The sequence below is a fragment of the Dama dama genome, chromosome 29 (genome assembly GCF_033118175.1).
Source record: "Dama dama isolate Ldn47 chromosome 29, ASM3311817v1, whole genome shotgun sequence".
Classification (NCBI taxonomy): Eukaryota; Metazoa; Chordata; class Mammalia; order Artiodactyla; family Cervidae; genus Dama; species Dama dama.
In genome coordinates this window covers 57,892,853-57,908,440 of record NC_083709.1, presented here as the reverse complement: position 1 = coordinate 57,908,440, position 15,588 = coordinate 57,892,853, and the positions used below count along the sequence as shown (strand labels likewise).

General features: G+C 39.1%; 1 protein-coding gene and 1 non-coding gene across 2 annotated transcripts in view; both read right to left on the bottom strand.

Annotated features, from left to right (window-relative positions):
• The window catches only part of RORB (RAR related orphan receptor B), a 197,025-nt gene that overhangs the window by 81,853 nt on the left and 99,584 nt on the right, over window positions 1–15,588 (bottom strand). The gene's annotated exons all lie outside the window — the stretch shown is intronic.
• On the bottom strand, window positions 13,165–13,234 carry LOC133049008 (small nucleolar RNA U2-30). Its single transcript, XR_009691173.1, has one exon. It is a non-coding gene; the product is annotated as a small nucleolar RNA U2-30 (small nucleolar RNA).

Sequence of the window (15,588 nt, the reverse complement as noted above, 5' to 3'; positions counted from 1 at the left end):
ATATTATATATGTATTATTCAAATATTCTCTATGCAAAATTAAATTTAAAATAAAAATTGTTAAAATACTCTCAAAGAAACATTACTTTTAGTGGATATGTAATATTTCCTCATGTGGCTTGCCTTAATTTATTCAATTTCATCATAAGTGGATATTTTCAGTTGTTTCTAAGAGTCTTTTCTCTATTATGAAATGCACAACTCTGTTTACTTCTCTTAGATTCTGACAAAAGATATAGCTAAGAAAAAAAGTCTAGTTATTTTAAAGGTTCTTGGAAACATCAAGCAGGCTATGAGAATGCTTATCTCTTTCTGACACTGTTATTTTTTTCAAAATAGCAAAAGCTAAGTAAAAAATGGCCTTGTGATACCTCAATGTTATAATACGAAAACATACTTACTCCACATTGGCTTCTACCTGCAACTTAACATGAATTTTTAGCCCTGATTCATTTTGTATCTGCAAAATGATAATTACCAAATGCACTGGGCTGTGCTTTACTACCCCGTGGACTACAGCCTGGAGTGGGTGGCTGTGCCCTCCTCACCAAAAGCGTTACTCTGAGGAAATGATAATTTTGAAGAGAAATCTGATCAATGCTAGGTAGAAGTAGTCTTTAGGGTTTCCATGATTTTGATAAAATCTGTAACATTTTAGTTCTATACCAGATGGAAGATAGAGTTTGGTCAATGCAGAAGATACTGTAAGATTTCAGTTTATTAATATTTCTAGTTTGTAATTCATCTATGAAATCTTTTACTCTCTTGATATATGAGTCTATTTCAGTAAGCAGACTGTACCAAGCCATCATGAGACCCTCAATGTGTTCTGTTCACAGTCATTCGGTAATGACAGATCTGAGCCGAGCAGTGCCTCAGAGGATGACCCAAAACAGTGACTACAGATGACCACCATGTGGCCCTTTAGGACTTTGTGAAGATTTCTACATCCTAACTTTTAGGACTGTGGCCAAAGCATCTCAGTGGTGAATTAAGATTTCCCTTTATTCACTTTGAATAGAACCTTCACCTATAAATGAACAGACAGTTGTTCTCATAATTCGACTAAAGACACCAAGTCTGAAATGACCTCATTTCTAATCTGCCCTGTGTCTGAAATTTCCCCTTTGATTGTTTATTCCTTTAAGACACTGCTATCTCTAAGCAGGGCTTCCTAGGTGGTACTAGTGGTAAAGAACCTGCCTGCCAATGCAGGAGATGTAAGAGACGTGGGTTCAATCCCTGGGTCGGGAAGATCCTCTAGAGGAGGACATGGCAACCCACTCCAGTGTTCTTGTCTGGAGAATCCCCATGGATAGAGCCTGATAAGCTACAGTCCTTAGGGTTGCAAAGAGTCAGACATGACTGAGGCGCCTTAGCAAGCATGAACGTCTCTAAGGAATTACTTTTAAGAATAAAACCACCACTGGGGGAGCACCACTAGGGTTGCAAAGAGTCAGACACAACTGAGCGACTGAGCACAGGCGGGCACTGCTCTTCTGAATGTGACTTAATTGTTCATCAGTCAACAGTTTAGCAAAGCAGTGACAGAGACATGGGTTGGGTAAGTTTTAGTGGAGACGGGGACAGGGGTATGCTAGAGCTGTCCTGAGTGCCATTACTGGAAAGTAGTCTTTTTGAAGCAGTGGCAAAGTGTTGGCTCTCTTAGGAGGTGACTTAAGACCAGGCAGGAGACGGCAGGATAAGAAGGGAAGTTAGAAATTTGCTAAAAATTTGCTAAAGAAAATTTTCAACCCCACCACAATTTGTCTGGGGCTGGTCTTTTTCCTTAATTGGTTCAAGATAGTTCTATAGCTAGCTGTTTCTAAAACAGCTTGGGTTTCTGGAGTGTTTGAAGTTTACCCCATGGTCTGGCTCAGAATCCAAAATAAAGATCTGCTATGATGCAGAGTCAGAGCATGTGGACATAATCCTGGCCCTGCTACAACTCAGCCTTAATGACCTTGGGCATATCATTGAATCTTTTTTTTTTTTTTTTTTTTTACATATCATTGAATCTTAATCCTCAGTGTAGTTAGTTACAGGTTTCTATAACACAATTGGCAGTGAACTGTTACTTCAAGTGAAATCATATTTTAAGTGTATTATAAATGCTAAAATGCTCTAAAAATATAGAATGAGTATTATTGTTAGTTGCATTATTAACAATTCTCTAAGATTTTGCAAGCTTCAGGGATAGTAGAGTGAAAGAGACAGAAGATAGGTTCATAATGTTAGATAATGGATTGTTTTCATTTTTTGTTAATTGTGGTGATTTATACAGAACATACAATTTTTAAATATAAAATTCTGTGGCATTAGCTACATTTACCTGTGTCCATAAATCCAACAACCTTATACAAGTAAAATCATACACCGTTTGTCAGTTTGTGACTGGCTTATTCCGCTTAGCATAACGTTTTCAAAATTCATCCATGTTTCAACATGTGTCAGAATTTCCTTCTTTTTTTTTTTAAGTTAAGTAATATTCCACTGTATGTATACATCACACTTTATTTATCCATTCCTCCATTGATGAACACTTGCATTGCTTCCACATTTTGGCGATTGTGAATAATGCTGCTATGAACATGGGTATATTGTTTTAATTTTAAAAAATTTCATTTGTACATGGCAAAAGCAAATTTCATCTTTTTGACCTTGGAGGCCATTTAATAAACAGTTAGCATTTCAATTTATGACATTTTTTTTTTTTGTCTGATAGGAAGAATGCTTAAAGTTGGAAGGGAGGCCAGCATTTTGCTATATACAACAAAAACAAGCCAGCTCTCACTTGGTTTTATAGAGATACGTGGAAGAAGTGCAGCCCAGTTAGAAAATGTATGGTATTGGTGTGTGAGCCTAAGATGTAGTCCTCTGTGGCTTAAGGAGATTGAATCATCATCTTTTTCTTTGAACTGCAGATGGAGAGTGGGCTGTCATGGTATTCAAAGGGAGATATTTGGCAGGTTTGCCCAATGCTGGAGGAAAAGCAGAAAGGAAAGATTATCTTCTGGCACTTTGTCTTGCAGGAATCACAGTTTTCAGAGCCTACAGGGCTTTCAGTCCTAATCTATTACTCCTCCCCTCTACTCCAGGATTCCAATTGATTGATGGGCAATTAATAGTCTAAGAGACTGAAGTTAGATTCCTGATCAGCACAGTCCAATAAAAATATAATGCAAATCATGTGATTTAATGTTTTTTTTTCTTAGCAGTCACATTGAAAATGTAACAATTGACAGGTGAAAACGACTTCAATACATGTTTTATTTATCCTAGATGGGTCCCAATATTATCATATGTAATCAACATAATGAGATATTTAACTTTTTTTAATCCATACTAAATCTTTGAACTCCGATGTGCATTTTACCCTTATACACCAATTTGGATGTCAAATTTTCAACAGTTCAAATAAAATATAGTCCTGTCAAAACTATATAGCTATGATTAATGGACAAATATTATATACCGCTTTAATATTTCAACTTAAGTTATAATGAATAAAAATTAAATATTCTGTTTCTTAGGTGCCTAATTCCAGTGCTCAGGAGCCACATGCAGTGGCTATAGTACTAGACAGTGCAGTTCTAGGTAATTCTCCCTTTCAGTTATAGAATCAAGGCCTGATATTTGTAGCCCTGTAATTAACCTGCTGCCTGGGATACAGGAGGTACTCAGTAAATGTATACTGACTGAACTGAGACAAATTTGAGTATTTTAATGTATTAGTCAAGTGCATTTTGCATGCCAGTTACACTCCAGGTATTATTCCTACTAATCACAGAGCAGTGGTTCTCAAAGTGTGGACCCCATAACTGGAGCATCTGTCATCACCTGGGAACTTGTTAGAAATGCAAATCTGAGGGGCTCTTTGTAGATTTGCTCAGTCAGAGACCCTAGGGGTGAGGCCCAGATCTGTGTTTTAACAAGCTCTCCAAATGATTCTGAGGCATGCTGAAGTTTGAGACTAATGCTATAGGGTCTCAGTTCAGTTCAGTTCAGCAGCTCAGTCGTGTTTGACTCTTTGCGACCCCATGAACCGCGGCACGCCAGGCCTCCCTGTCCATCACCAACTCCCAGAGTTTACCCAAACTCATGTACATTGAATCAGTGATGCCATCCAACCATCTCATCCTCTGTTGTCCCCTTCTCCTCCTGCCTTCAATCTTTCCCAGCATCAGGGTCTTTTCAAATGAGTCAGCTCTCCGCATCAGGTGGCCAAAATATTGAAGCCTCAGCTTCAACATCAGTCCTTCCAATGAACGCTCAGGACTGATCTCCCCGAGGACAGACTGGTTGGATCTCCTTGCAGTCCAAGGGACTCTCAAGAGTCTTCTCCAACACCACACTTCAAAAGCATCAATTCTTCGGCGCTCAGCCTTCTTTATAGTCCAACTGTCACATCCATACATGACTACTGGAAAAACCATAGCCTTGACTACATGGATCTTTGTTGGCAAAGTAATGTCTCTGCTCTTTAATATGCTATCTAGGTTAGTCATAACTTTCCTTCCAAGGAGTAAGTGTCTTTTAATTTCATGGCTGCAGTCACCATCTGCAGTGGTTTTGGAGCCGAGAAAAATAAAATCAGCCACTGTTTCCACTGTTTCCCATCTATTTCCCATGAAGTGATGGGACCAGAGGCCATGATCTTAGTTTTCTGAATGTTGAGCTTTAAGCCAACTTTTTCACTCTCCTCCTTCACTTTCATTAAGAGGCTCTTAATTCTTCACTTTCTGCCATAAGGGTGGTGTCATCTGCATATCTGAGGTTACTGATATTTCTCCCGGCAATCTTGATTCCAGCTTGTGCTTCATTCAGCCCAGCGTTTCTCATGATGTATTCTGCATATAAGTTTAATAAGCAGGGTGACAATATACAGCCTTGACGTACTCCTTTTCCTATTTGAAACCACTCTGTTGTTTCATGTCCAGTTCTAACTGTTGCTTCCTGACCTGCACACAGATTTCTCAAGAGGCAGGTCAGGTGGTCCAGTGTTCCCATCTCTTTCAGAATTTTCCACAGTTTATTGTGATCCACACAGTCAAAGGTTTTGGCATAGTCAATAAAGCAGAAATATATGTTTTTCTGGGTCTCTCTTGTTTTTTGGATGATCCAGTGGATGTTGGCAATTTGATCTCTGGTTCCTCTGCCTTTTCTAAAACCAGCTTGAACATCTGGAAGTTCATGGTTCACGTATTGCTGGACTTTGCCTTGGAGAATTTTGAGCATTACTTTACTAGCGTATGAGATAAGTGCAATTGTGTGGTAGTTTGAGCCTTCTTTGGCATTGCCTTTCTTTGGGATTGGAATGAAAACTGACCTTTTCCAGTTCTGTAGCCACTGCTGAGTTTTCCAAATTTTCTGACATATTGAGTGCAGCACTTTCACAGCATCATCATTTAGGATTTGAAATAGCTCACTGGAATTCCATCACCTCCACTAGCTTTGTTCGTAGTGATGCTTCCTAAGGCCCACTTGACTTCACACTCCAGGACGTCTGGCTCTAAGTGAGTGATCACACTGTCATGATTATCTGGCTCGTGAAGATCTTTTTTGTACAGTTCTTCTGTGTATTCTTGCCACTTCTTCTTAATATCTTCTGCTTCTGGTGATAGAATCAAGGTCCGATGCTGTGAAGAGCAATATTGCATAGGAACCTAGAATGTTGGGTCCATCAATCAAGGCAAACTGGAAGTGGTCAAACAGGAGATGGCAAGAGTGGATGTCGACATTTTAGGAATCAGCGAAATAAAATGGACTGGAATGGGTGAATTTAACTCAGATGACCATTGTATCTACTACTGTGGGCAAGAATCCTTTAGAAAAAATGGAGTATCCATCATAGTCAACAAAAGAGTCTGAAATGCAGTACTTGGATGCAATCTCAGAAATGACAGAATGATCTCTGTGTGTTTCCAAGGCAAACCATTCAATATCATTATAATCCAAGTCTATGCTCTGACCAGTAATGCTGAAGAAGCTGAAGTTGAACAGTTCTATGGAGACCTACAAGACTTTTTAGAACTAACACCCAAAAAAGATGTCTTTTTCATTACAGGGGACTGGAATGCAAAGTAGGAAGTCAAGAAATACCTGGGAAATTTGGCCTTGGAGTACAGAATGAAGCAGGGCAAAGGGTAATAGAGTTTTCCAAGAGAATGCACTGGTCATAGCAAACACCCTCTTCCAGCAACACAAGAGAAGACTCCACACATGGATATCACCAGATGGTCAACACTGAAGTCAGATTGATTATATTCTTTTTTTTTTTCTTTCAGTTTGATTATATTCTTTGCAGCCAAAGATGGAGAAGCTCTATACAGCCAGCAAAAACAAGACCAGGAGCTAAATGTGGCTCAGATCATGAACTCCTTGTTGCCAAATTCAGACTTAAATTGAAAAAAGTGGGGAAAACCACTAGACCATTTAGGTATGACCTAAATCAAATCCCTTATGATTATACAGTGGGAGTGTAAATAGATTTAAGGGACTAGATCTGACAGACAGAGTGCCTGATGAACTATGGATGGAGGTTCGTGACACTGTACAGGAGACAGGGATCAAGACCATCCCCAAGAAAAAGAAATGCAAAAAAGCAAAATGGCTGTCTGAGGAGGCTTTAGAAATAGCTGTGAAAAGAAGAGAAGTGAAAAGCAAAGGAGAAAAGGAAAGATATACCTATTTGAGTGCAGAGTTCCAAAGAATCACAAGGAGAGATAAGAATGCCTTCCTCTGTGATTAGTGCAAAGAAATAGAGGAAAACAATAGAATAGGAAAGATTAGATATCTCGTCAAGAAAATTAGAGCAAAGATGAGCTATAGGGTCTAAAGGAGTCCTATTTTCCTCAGCTCTTCCTTGAGGTGGGGGATGCTGAGAGAGCAAGCATTTCTAATTTTACGGCATGGTCCAGCAGAATGTTCTGTGATGATAGAAATATTCTATATCTGTACTGAACAATGGGCTTCTATGATGGCTTACTGAAAAAGAATCCACCTGCCAATGCAGCAACCGCAGAAGATGCAGGTTTGATCCCTGGGTTAGGAAGATGTCCTGGAGGAGCAAGTGGAAACCCACTCCAGTATTCTTGCCTGGGAAATCCCTTGGACAGAGGAGCTTGGCAGGCTGCAGTCCCTGGGGTCGCAGAGAGTTGGATACAACTGAGTGACTGAAAACCCACACTCGTACTAAACAATATAGGCTTGAAATGTGACTAATGCAAATAAGAAAATAAGTTTTAAATTCTATTCAATTTTAATTACCTTGCATTTAAATTTATACAGCCTCATGTGGTTCTCTCACACACCTCTCTTACATATAAGCATGGAGCTCAGTAACTGCAGGGACTGTTGACCTGAATCCAGAATGAGCTCAGGGTTAAGGTGGAGGAGAATCTGATAGGTGACAATCTTGTCTTCTCCATGCCTGCTCTCTCAGGACAGAGAGGAGATGGATTCACTGAACTGCTGTGTGCTCTAAGCCCAGGATTAGGGTAACTGAAACAACCTATAGCCTACTGTCAACTCATGACCCAGGACTTACTCTTCCAGGTCAGAAGTAGAACCATGAATTCTGACGAGGAGGCCATGACACACAATAATCATATTTTGCAATTAATAATTGCCTAGGCTTTGCCTCCTGAGTTATTACCTACAGTCAATTAATTTTTTTTAATGGTGGAGGTTATCTGGTTGTGCTTATGGTGATCTTTTTGGTTTGCTAATTCTCTTTCTTTGGAAAATGCTTTCTGGAACTGACAAATGTCTCTACTTTTGTCCTGGACCCTTTCTCTCTCCACAGTTCTTGAGCAAATTACTATGACTTCCTTGACTTTGAAAATACAGATGTTTTCCATAATGACACAGAGAAAAAGGAAATGACTGTGTTTCAAGATACAAGGTGAAAAAAACCTTAGTGTCACGACTTTTATTACATAAAATGAGAGTGGATAAGAAGAAAAGTGACTTGTATTTTTTGTTTGTGTCATTACACCTTACACCTTACTTAAACCAACACAAACCCAATGTTTCCTAGGATGTGAAGCATCTTTGATCACGTGACTGGAGAGCAGTCTGTGGAGCTGGGATGTGGCTCCTGCTGAAATTTACCTGGCAGAGCAGAGGGACAGCACAGCTCCATGAGACCACTGGGTGCTATCCAAACATGCTTTGTAACTTTGGTGCACCAGAAGAGTAAGTGTGACCTTAAAACAACTCCATGTGCCAACGTGATCCCCAACTGCTTACTCTTTCCACAGAAAGGGAGACTGTGTATGTAGCTGCAAATGTTAGAAGGTATATGATGATCATGCCATTTTCATTTGTAAGTGGAACCAAAAAACAACATATTATACACAGAGGGTATCACATAAACTGGTAAACTGGCCAAAAACAAATTCTGACTTTAATGAAAAGAAAGTGGTATTAAGCTGTTGTTTTCCATATGTCTACCTGAAACCTTCCTGAACAATATTCTCTCTCTACTTCATCCATCTAACCCTTTAATTGGCAGACAGTAAAGTCTGATGGGAAAATAATGGTCTCTTAAATACCTGAGAATGAAAAGTAAATTAAGTTAGCACAGTGTAAAAGGCAAGTAATTACATGATGTCAATCCTGTTTTATACTGTTTAGTCTTAAACAGCATATAAAGAAAGGGCATGTTTAGAAGAGAGAAAATAAAACTACCTATTTAGATGACGAATGCCCTTCTTATTTTGAGCAATGAATGAACTTCAGGACAGCTTTTTCAAATGAGAGGCTGCCTGCACCCAAGTCTTCTCTTTCTCCAGCCTGTCCTAATTTGCCCCAACTCATGATGGGATGACCTTCAGTACGAGCTAAGGATTGGTTTTTGGTTCACAGGTGTGTTTCCAAATTGGAAAACAACCTGACCACATATGGAAGAGAAGAGAGTCCCAGGGAACCTTGAGTTGCTGGGAGAGTGATCCAGCTGGTGGGTGTCCCCAGCCTCTGGCTGTACCACAGTTAGGTTTGTGGCTTTGCATGTTTTTATTCTTAGTGCTTTGGTTTTATCAGCTACCAAAAAGGGACAGTCCCAGGGACTGGGTGTGTGGAATAATCAATGACAGCGACAGGGAAGTGTCATCAGTAAAAAGGGGCAGGGTACTCTGGTATTGAGAAGGATGAGGGAACCTGCAAGGCTAAGTGGCACTTAAGGGATCTGTGGGCCAGTTTTCCTCACCAGATCCTCCATCTCTCCCTCCCATTCTTCCTTTCTTCTTTCCTTCCTTTCTCTCCCTCTTTCTCATCTTTTCTTCCTTTCCTTCCAAATGGAAGTACTGGTATTGTGTGTGTGTTTGTGTGTGCACATGCATGCTTGTTTTCTTTGCAAAAACCTCATAGAATGTAGAGATGTAAAGAAGAAACTAAATGTGCAAGTAATTTTATTTCCCAGTGGAGAAAAAACACTGTTAAATATTTAGTGTATTTTTTAAGAATTTTTCCTGACATAGTCCCAGTTCTCTGTTTCTCTCCCTTTCTCTCTCTAGTATATGGGTGCAATAACATGATATAATACACATATTTGTATTAAATACACCAAATCAATATACTACTATATGTTGATTATATTTATAATTTCCATGATACTTTACAAACAGATATTCCAGTTTTTTGGTGAGAATTAATTGTTGCATATTTCATTTAGCTAAAGCAGCTTTCTCCCCCAGATACCCCTATTTCTGAATATTCTCAAGGAGCAGACAAATAAGGGCCATGATTCTTCTGCTTGCAGCTTATTGGAGGCTTAATTGAAATGATGCTCAAGAACCTAGAAACAGGGGCTGAAATATGAGGAGTGTGCTGGCAGCTCTGTGTCCTCAGATGTGATGGGAAATGCTGTGTGATGTTCACGAATGTACAGCTTGTACAAACGTCTCATTCATGTAAAAGGCAGACAGTGGAAATTAGAGTCCATCAGAGGCAGTGTTCCTTATTTCGATTTATTAATATTACCCCAGGTAAGTCTGATCCTTTTGAAAACATATTAAAGCCGCCCATATCCAGAATTTTATAGCTTGAGCCTTTGCAAATTCCTCTAAAATGCTGGGCTGCTCTTTCAAGCACCATGATTTTTTTTACCAGAGCCTCTCTGCGTGGAGAGCTTCCTACAATATGTTACATAATTTTCATTCGTCTTTTTCTGGCTGTGCCACGTGGCTTGCAGTATCTTAGTTTCCTGACTAGGGATTGAACCCTGGACCCCCAGTAATGAAAGTATGAAGTCTGAGTCCTAACCACTGGACAGCCAGGGAATTTCTTTCTTTTTTTTTTTTTTTTCAAATTGTATTGGGAATATGATGTAACTTTCTGTGAAGACTGACTCCCTTTTAAGGATCAATTGCACTGGTGTAACATTTCAAGGCCCAGGTCTTGGGAGGTGCATGGAGATGTTATAGCTACCAAAAAAAAAAAAAAAAAACAAAAAAAAAACACTCCAGGGAGAGGAGCTTTTTGAGCTCTTGTGTCTTCTATTTATAGATCTCTGGTCCTCCATTTATGGACAACCTATTGCTCTTCTGGCTGGATCAGTGCAATTTCCTGCAGCAATAGCATTGACTGCCCTGTCCCTTTATGCCTTCCATGGAGGGCTTGGAAACCAGATACCAAGCTTGCTATAACTGGGTGGTGTCGCTGTTGTTCGCAAAGTCATATCCAACCCGTGGACTGCAGCATATCATGCTCTTCTGTCCTCCACTGTCTTCCAGAGTTTGCTCGAATTCATGTGTGTACAGAAGTGTATGTACAGTAGAACAACATAGATAAATAAAAATAGGCTCAGAATTGGGCCTACCCTGATTCTACATGGAAGAATTATGAGCTTTACTGATGAACATGGTCACCAATTTTGACTATTCGGAGGTTCTTTTTTTTAATTAAAAAATTGAGTCATAGTTATGGTGCCTAATATAGTCAATCAATAAATACATATTGAATTGAATTAAGCTACATTTCTGATGCATATCAGGGGAAATGACATTGCCAGATAGTTGAGTTATGGATGAATGAAGGGCTATACTTGGTCACTGTAAGAAGCTGGGCCGACCTCTGAAGGGGTAGAAAGCTGCTGTGACTATCGTCAGCTCAAGAATCAGTCTGTAGACACACACAAAACTTTCCTAAGGTTCGGCAAGCTCTTCACAGACTTGTCACTGTAGCATCCCCCAGCTTCCTCTCTCTCTTCACCCCTGAATTGTGGATTTTGGAACAGGCTCACCAGCGCCTCCTGTCATCCTTTATAGGTTTTGAGACATGGTCCTGACTATCGCTATACACTTGGAGTCTGGTTTCTCCAATTACAAACAGGTAGTATCTGCATTCCTTCTTGAAATCCTCCACTTTTACGGCCCTTAAGTCACTTATTCCTAGAGAATTTGTCCAATGGGTAGTGAACTATGAATGTTTTCTCGACACCCTTGGCTGTTTCTTACTCTCCAGTTCTACAGATTCTACTGTAATGTCACAGGGATTCTCCAAAGACCCTGAGGTTGGAGGTGGCCATAGTGTGAGCGACCTCCTAGGACACTGCTTCCTAAGCTTTAATGTTCACATAAAGAACTTTTTAAAATACAGATTCTGGTTCAGTAGGTCTGGGATGGGGCTTGAGAATTTTGAATAACTTTTTCTACTCTAGGTACTATGCTCTCTCTAGCAATAAAAGGAACCCTTGTCTTATTATTCCTAAAGTTTTGTATTTCTTTTTATTTTCCAGGAATGTATGAACACTGAAGCAGGAGATGGAATTCTCCAGAGAAAGTGAATGTAGATGGTTATGGTCACTTCCTGAACTATCAAAATCTGGGCCATTGTAGATAGTCATCCTCTTCCTATTTTGCAAAACCAAACAGAAAGCAAACCAAAAAAATGATACACTGTCAAATGAAAAAAAAACCGACCATCATCTCTCTCTTTCTCTCTCTCTCATACCCCTCTCTAAGCATTAGAAATGATGAGAAACATATTTGGTTAAATATAGGAGTTAGGGTCTCTTCTACATTAATAAATGAAATGTACTTTATCTACTGGAATCTTGTGATGTAGACAATTTAATGTGAATACATTTGACTTCCAGCTGTCAGTGAATTTAGGTAAATCCAGCTTTGAGAAAAACATGTTTTATGTGAAAAACAATTTAAAATTCCATAAGAACATCTCTCTCTATCCTTTTGTTCTTTTAGCTCAACCATAACACTTTTGGAAAGTAAGATGAATAATCAGACTAGTCATCAGGACCTCATGATCTAAGTCCACTTAGTATAGTATCCGCTATCCACATTGAATTTAGAATGCTTATAGCTTGGTTTTATGTTTTTGCCGTAAATCTCAAGTTTCCCTTTTTTTGTACCTAGAGTGTGTGCAAGGTTTGTGTCCTCCCAAAACATCTTTTAAAGCAAAGGGTCTTATCTTAAAAAGAGAATTAATGAGAAGAGCATGATGTTTTGCCTGTTCAATAGACATTGACATACAATGGAAAGCCATTCATTCACATGCCTAGAGAATCATGGTCCCAACTGAAGATTGGAATATTTTTTTAAAGGCCTTATTGGGATAGTTGAATTTTAAAAGAAGTCCAGCCTACATTAAAGTTCATTTTACAAGAGCTGAATACAGCTAGAAATTTCAGGGCTTCCTAGTGTTTGGTGGAAGTTGCCTTCATTGTTCCCTTCTTTCACTGCCATTCAGCTGGCTCTGGGATTTCTTTTAAAATACCCAAATCATGCAGAATAGGAAGTGTTCTAAGTGAAATCACAATTAACTCCTGAAGAGCAATACTGTACTCTCCAAAATACCCTTTGGTGTCTAGTGAGGGACAGAATACAGAGATGGATGGGCCAGAGGTCTCACTCACAAGACAGCAAACCGTGGACTGAGCTTACTGTGTGCAAATCTGCATGACTAGCATTTACAGGTGAGATTATGGAGGCTAAGAAAATTTCCCAGAGTCACATAACATGTAAGTGGTAGAATCAGGACTTGAGCTAAAAGGTTCAAGTGTCACAGTTATTAGACTAGAAGCAAATACTGTTATATATAACTGATAAAATATTTTATATTCCAGTTTAGAAGGACTTGTGATTGACCCAAAAGTAATCATTCTATCAATAAGCATATTTGTTTCTTAAAAAATTTAAATTCTGAGCTCAGATCAAGTATAGAAAGCTTCATAGCTATAAAGGTCAGTAGTAAAACCTTTTCATCATTGCTCAGAACTGATGAGCCTTTCTTACCCCCCGCCCCACAGCCCACTGAGGGAGGTAATATTCATGTTACAGATGAGGAAACTGAGGCACAGAGAGAGTAAGTAGCTTGCCCAAAGTCACATAGATAATAAGTGGAGGAGGTGGAATTTGAATCTAGGCAGTCTGACCCTGAAGTCTATGTTCTTAGCAATAACACAAAGTCAATCATTGTAATGAATGAACGAGTAGCAAGTATGCAAACTGCAGAGAAGAACAGGGAGTGCATAGTAGGAGACCCACCCTGGCCTCCGGTTAGAAAATACTTCTCTGAGGAAGACGTGATGCTTGTAGAGAGCCCCTCCCACCCCCAGCAGATCCTTGAGAGAGGAGAGATGGGATAGATAGGAAGGCACCTGAGAAGCCCCTCTGATGCCCCTGTCCTATGGCTTCTTTCTTTCCTTTAAACTTTGGTTTAATGGACATGGAGATACAGAAGGAAAGCATGGAAAAGAAAACTAATATTTACTGAGTACTAGGCATTTTGCTAGATGCAGTCCATACCACAAATGGTTTTTGATTCGAACTAATGTCCTGTGTGATAGATCTTAACACCATTTAAAGAATGAAGAAGTCTGAAGCTCTCAAAGTGACTTGTCCAAAGTCCTAGAATATGTAGGTAACAAAATGAGGCTTTGAATCCAGTCCTCGTCTGGGCTTTATTACTGAGCTGTGGGGACTCTTTTTTGAAGAAAAATACAAGTCATGTTGAAAAAGGGGACCTGTGCAGTTATGTTCCAGTAATGGAAGAAACAGTAAAGAGACACAAAAAACCCAGTTAAGATTAGGATCGCCAATTCATTCATCTACTACTAAAATCCCCCACTTCCTTAATTTCACTTTTTGCCCTTCCTGTCTGTTTTACAAAATTACTAATTCCTTATACTGAGTCTGAGGACAAATGATTCCAAGGAGTATTCTGACCTCAAATATTAGCAATTGTCTAAAGGGATGTTTTTAAGATCTCTATAATGGAATGTTCAATGAGTCCTACCCGTGCTACCCTGTGAATGTTAATATTGTGTTTCATTTTAGAGAAAAATTATAGTTAGAATAATTCTTTGCCAAGCAGGCACATAGAGCCTTCGTTTCTTTCTGAGTTCCTTGTTTAGAAAAAAAAAATCTCATCTAATGGTCAGTGCCAAATCCAAAGGAAAACAAGAAGAAATAAGAAACGTTAACAGTGAAAGCAGGCCAGAGAAATATGCAACTGTTTTCCTCAGAGGATTAAAAGGTATCTTGCTTTGAATCACTTTGTACCCATACAACAAGGTAATACATGTACTTTAGCTGACTAAACAAGATTCCATTGATAGCTTAAAAGCTCTGAGTGTTCTTATGTAATGAATATACTATTTCATGCACTAATGGTCCCAAAAGAATGAGAAATGTTTTTTTAATCTTTCCTTCAAAAGAAAAGTTAACTGAATGATGAATTGGGAGTATAATACCCTTGTTCTAAATCAAAGAATGTCCAGCTATAATGAATGATGATCTATAATAATATTACATTATATATAATGCATTTATTAGGATTAGAGGTAAATTCACTTCCATCACTAGCTTTGGCTCATAGAAGTATTACTTTATGTGAAGATAAAAAGTGGGTATTGATTTCTTTTGAGGCAAATATCAAAATTTATTAACCTGAGTTTGCTAAGGTCAATATTTTCCTTATAGAGCAGTATATCCATATGTTTATTGAGGCCCTGAATCAATTTTGTACTGTTGCACATATCTGGATCTTTTAGCATTGGAGAATAGCAAAGTCAGGCGGAGGCTTCACCCCAGTCCCTGATTTTCCAGGTGAACAAATTGATTCTCACTGAAAGGGAGGGACTTGTCCTAATTTCTCACCCCACATCATGCTGGTGAGAAAGCATGCCTGCTTAGGCCTAGTGCCATATTTTTGCCACTGTATCCTCCTGCTTTCATTAGATATTTTGAAAGTCGTCTTCTAAATCCAAAGAAACCTTATTATAAATAAAATTCCTACAAGCAACATAGAATCCTGTAGCTCAGGAGCCCTGTGTGAAAAGTGAAAAATGATCAGAATCTTGTGACAATTTATACGGATTTATATTAGAATAGCTTTTCAAAAAAGAAGACCCAGTGATTGAACAGGTTTCTAATGCTAGCAGTAATGGCAACCAAAGCTTCATATCTGTATATACACACTTTTGGGGAGTGTCGTCCACACTGACTCTAGCCTTGGTCATGTGACTTGCTTTGGTCAATGGGGTAAGAGCAAATTTGACAGATGTGCTGGGTCTTGCCCTCTGTTGCTGATTAGTAGGCTAGCCTGCTGGAGGATGTCAGGCCA